The sequence below is a fragment of the Leptonychotes weddellii genome, chromosome 1 (assembly GCF_054177405.1).
Source record: "Leptonychotes weddellii isolate Sample4059 chromosome 1, ASM5417740v2, whole genome shotgun sequence".
Lineage (NCBI taxonomy): Eukaryota > Metazoa > Chordata > Mammalia > Carnivora > Phocidae > Leptonychotes > Leptonychotes weddellii.
The window spans coordinates 21,772,096-21,777,301 of NC_138369.1; the positions used below are offsets into that span (position 1 = coordinate 21,772,096).

General features: G+C 37.5%; 1 protein-coding gene and 1 pseudogene across 44 annotated transcripts in view; one reads left to right on the forward strand and one right to left on the reverse strand.

Moving 5' to 3' along the window:
• Positions 1–4,770, reverse strand: part of LOC102735780 (pyruvate dehydrogenase E1 component subunit alpha, somatic form, mitochondrial pseudogene) — a 22,411-nt pseudogene extending 17,641 nt beyond the window's left edge.
• Positions 1–5,206, forward strand: part of SLMAP (sarcolemma associated protein) — a 269,063-nt gene that overhangs the window by 75,422 nt on the left and 188,435 nt on the right. The window lies entirely within an intron of this gene.

The following is a 5,206-nucleotide window of genomic DNA, read 5'->3' on the forward strand; positions in this document are numbered from 1 at the left end:
GGGTGGCTCAGATGGTTAAGCGTCTGCCTTCAGCTCAGGTCATGATCCCAGGGTCCTGGGATCGAGCCCCACATCGGGCTCCTGGCTCAGCCGGGAGTCTGCTTCTCCCTCTCCCTCTGCCTCTCCCACTGCTCATGCTCTCTCTCTCTCTCTGTATCTCTGTGTCTCAAATGAATAAATAAAATCTTTAAAAAAAAAAGGAAAAGAAACCTCAACTCCTTAGTACAGTGTGGAAGGCCCTCTCTTACAGCTTCACTTGATCTTGCATTTCCCCACTTCTTACTTTGTTTGATTTTGTTACACTCTGGGGCTGGGCATTAACTATATATAAATGTGCTGTAATACCTGTTCCTCCTCCACCTCCCCTTTTCCTTGCCTTTCATTCAGATCACCACCCTCACTTGTAAGTGCCTTCTTACCAACTAACTGTGCCTAACTGTTCTTTTCAGCAGCCTCTCAGGATTTTAGTACTTAATTCATACCCTCTTATTCTCAGTGTAGAGGTGCTCTGCATTTTATTTTATGGATTTGCAATCTTTCCAAGACAGGTGTCAAGTAAATGATTTGCCTTAATGGTGAAGTTAGAGTTGACATTTATAATAATAATAAAATAATAAATAATAATAAATTCTTATTATTCTAATTTCTTCAGGAAAACTTCATAAACAAAGTGATATTTCATAAGTTTGTACTCAAAGACCAGAGAGTGTTTAATCTAAGTAGGAGAGGAGGAAGACAGCGTGGATGTTTTAAAGGAATAAGAATGTCAAATCTGCAATAGCTGTGAGACCATGGCAAGCTACTTAATATACCTGAGCCTCAGTTTCTTACTCTATAAAATGGAGATGCTAATATCTACTTAGTAGGATTGTTGTAAGGATCAGAAGTACCTGCACATAGCAGGCAGTCAGTAAATAGTAGCTATTATTATAGATTAAGGATTTGTTTGACTTGGCCCTAGAAAAAATTAATATATTGAAATGGAGCTAATGGGGGTGAGGTCATGGAAAATGGCAGAGAAGGGAGCTCCAAAAATTGGTTCTCTCACCAAGACAGCTATTAAGCTAGCTTGCAGCTATTAAGCTAGCTTGAACTGTCCAAAGCAATTATTTTAGAATTCTTCAGTCTAGTCAAGCACTTGCAGCATCCAGTGGAGTGCTTAATGAAGAAAAAAGATGGTAAATTTCTGAGAATTTTGGTGTTTTGTGCAGTGACTACCATTTTCTATCCCCCAGCCTTGTGGCAGGCAGCTGGTGGTAGGGTGGCCCATGGTTCCTGATGTGACTTCCTTGCCCTTCAAAAATCATGGTTGTATGTTTTGACTGCTTCTTTTGATTGCTGAGGGGTCAGCACAGAGACTGGCCATTGTTCCAGACCTCACAGGCTAAAGTGGCTTCCCTGGCATCTACCAAGGGAATTTAAAGAGACGAAATACCCTTTTTTCTGATTGAATCCTGGCATTTAAGGAAATCTCTGTCAGGACTCTGGTTGACCACAGAAATAACAGAACAGAGACTTCCATGACAACACACAACCAAGGAATATAGACTTCGCCAAAAAAAAAAAAGGTTGGAAGTCACTAAACAGACAACTGTATCCTTCATCAAATAATAGCAATCCCTAGAAGAGAGAACCTAATTTCTAGAATTACCACATTACAATATTTAAAATGTGCAATTCTCAGCAAAAATTACAAAACATATGAAGAAATAGAAATTATGGCCCATTCACAGAAGAAAAAAGAAATCCCTGAAGAAGCTCAGACAATGTACTTAATAGACAAAGAGTTTAACTACTTTAAATGTGTTCAGAATGCAGAATGGACAGAGAACTAAAGGAAATCAGGGAAACAATGTGTAAAAGAGTGGGGAATATAAATAGAAATTATAAATCGTATAATAGCTGAAATAAAAATCAGTGGCAGGTTTGGTGGCAAATTTGAGCAGGCAAAAGAAAGAATCAAAAAACTTGAAGATAGGGGCATCTGGGTGGCTCAGTCGTTAGGCATCTGGGTGGCTTAGTCGTTAAGCGTCTGCCTTCAGCTCAGGTCATGATCCCAGGGTCCTGGAATCGAGCCCCTCATTGGGCTCCCTGCTCAGCAGAGAGCCTGCTTCTCCCTCTCCCACTCTTCCTGCTTGTGTTCCCTCTCTCGCTGTCTCTCTCTCTGTCAAATAAATAAAATCTTAAAAAAAAAAAAAACAAACTTGAAGATAGGGCCATTGAAATACCCTGCCTGAGAACTAGAAAGAAAAAGATGAAGAAAAATAAACAGTACCTAAGGGACATCATCAAATGTACCAACATGCACATTATGGAAATACCAGAAGGCAAAGAGAGGGAGAGAATGGAACAGAAAAATTTTTTTGAAGAAATAAAGGATAAAAATAATTTAATGGTTTAGCTCTTATATTTAAGTCTTTGATCCATTTTTGAGTTAATTTTTGTATATGGGATAAAGTAATTTTATTTTTTTGCATGTGGTTATCCAGTTGTCCCAGGTCCATTTATTGAAGAGACTGTTCTTTTCCCATTGGATGGTCTTGGCACCTTTGTTGAAATTCAGTTGGATGTAGATGTACAGTTTTATTTCTAGACTCTTAGTTTTACTTTTACTTAAGTATGCCTGTACTTATGCCTATACCACACTGCTTTGATTACCATAGTTTTGTAGTAGGTTTTGAATTCAGAAAGTGTGGATCCTCCAATTTTGTTCTTCTTTTTCAAGATTGTTTTGCCTATTCAGAGTCCCTTGCAATTCCATATGAATCTGAGGATTGACTTTTCCACTTCTGCAAAAAGGCTGATTTGAATTTTAATAGGGGTTGCATTAAATCTGTAGATCACTTTGGTTAATATTGACACCTTAACAATATTAAGTTTTTCAATCCATGAACATGGGATGTCTTTCTATTTCTTTAATATTTTGTAGTTTTCAATGTGTAAGTCTTTTACCTCTTTAGTTAAATTTTTCCTAGGTGCTTTATTTAGGTGCTCTTATAAATGGAATTTCTTTCTTAATTTCCTTCCTGGATTGTTCATCGCTGATGTGTAGAAACACAACTGGTTTTTGTGTGTTTGTCTTGTAAGCTGCAACTTTGCTGAATTTATTAGCTCTAGTAGCTTTCTTGTGGGTTCTGTGGGATTTTTCCATGTATAGAATCATGTCATCTGTGAATAGACATAGTTTACTTCTTCCCTTCCAATGTGGATGCCTTTTGTTTCTTTTTCTTGTGTCTGGCTAGAACTTCCAGTACAGCATTGCATAGCAGTGGTGAAAGCAGGCTTTCACCTTTCCTCATGTTCCTCATGTTCCTCATCTTAGGAAGAAAGCTTTCACTCTTTCACCATTGAATATTAGGTTAGCTGTGGGATTTCCTTTATCATGTTAGGAAGTTCCTTTCTAATCCTAGCTTTCTGAGTTTTTTTTTTAAATCATAAAAGGGTGTTGGTTTTTGTCATGTGCCTTTTCTGCATCAGTTGACATGATTGTGTGGGGGTTTGTCTTTCTTTCTATTAATGTGGTATGATACATTGATTGACTTTCTTATGTTGAACCACTTGGGATAAATTCCACTTTTCAGCCAGTCTCTGCTTTTCCAACTTGGGTGAATTGCAAGTTAGGCTGAATAGAGTTAAGGGCATTGCGTCAGTCCTTTAGGTAGCCCCAGTCAAGTTAGAACAGATAGAAAAGATAATTTTTAATTTAGGTGTACTGTGCTCTCTCTGGAACCAGGTACCAGGGTCCCACACTAGGAATGTAAGTGTAAAACTTCTGTTGTACTGGGGAAAGGGATGGGATAAGAGTAAATAATGCCACAAAGATGTCCTACCATTTTTAAATTGCCTTTTTCCTGATTCAGTGTTAAGTTGGTTGCTGTAAGACTGTTTTCCAGAGTTCTAATTCTAACAAAGTTGGTTCTGACAGTTTCTGCTTGTTTTTCAGTGTTTCTGAAGGGGGATGGGAGCTCAGAGCTGCCTACTCTGCCATTTTGCTGATGTCACTTTCTTCATTTCTTTTTGATTTTTAAAAATTTCTTCCTTTTCACCTTTTATTTCTCTTAATGGATTATTTGTTATAGTTAGTCACTTGTGTCCAAATTTTATGTTCATTTCTGAAATGATTCTTTTTCTTTTCTTTAGTTCTTTCACCTTTTCTGGAGTTTTGTAATTGTGATTTATATTTCTTTTTATGTCTTTTTCATGTCTTGAATTATTTTCTTAATGTCTCTTAGCTTGTTTTGAAATAGAGTAATTTTGATCTCCTTTCAAGGTTTGCCATTCATTATCTATAGGGATGTTATTCTGTTCTTTGTCTCATTTTTCTTAAAATAACTGTATGGGATGGGACTTTGATATTTTTTTGTTGCTCATTTTTATGTGAAATTTGTTTTCCTGAACTTTTAGAAGGGGGTCATAGTTCAGGAGAACTTTTCTAATGTCACAGAGCTCCCTCTCCTGTTGTTTTTGTAAAATATTCAAAAAATGATGGCTTCCTTTCCCCTTCTCCATTTTTATCTGGATCTTTTCTTTGTCTCTGTTGTCCCTGCCTTGCTCAATTTTGGTTCCACATCAACTTCCCTCACTGTGTAGCCCTATCTTGGAAGGCAGTTTTTATTGGTAGGTTGATTTTAAGAATTTATATGGCTCATACCGCTCCAGTCTTTTTCAGAACTTAACTCATGCTCACTTGTTATTGGATTGGGCTAAACCTTTTCCATTTTCAACTTCTCCTCTCAAATTGGCCATCACACTGTCCAGTGAATACCTCATGACTGTTTTGATGTTCTCTTCAAGTCCCTCAAATGCGCCATTGCTTCCCTACGCACCTCCTCTGCAGGTGCTAGTTTCATGTATGTCTGGTGGCTATTGATATTTTCCTCACTCACTTCTATTTTGAGGTTCATGTGGATACCTTGTCACCTGCTTTTGTTGTAAATATTATCCATGGAATTTTGATTTTGCTATTTTAGTCAGTCTGTTTGGTTTAAAAATCTGTGACGTAGCATCTGCCATCTAGAGTTCATAATCCATTCTGTGTTCACATTTTAAAAACTCTCCTGTATGGGCATAGAATTTCTGGCCCCTGGGCTATGGCATGTCTACTATATAGTGCTTTGTTCTGAAGTTTTAGTTCAAATGTGTTTGGATATTGCAAAACCTATCAGTGTAGAAGCGGTCAGAAAAAAGCAGTTTAACTACTGGGTAT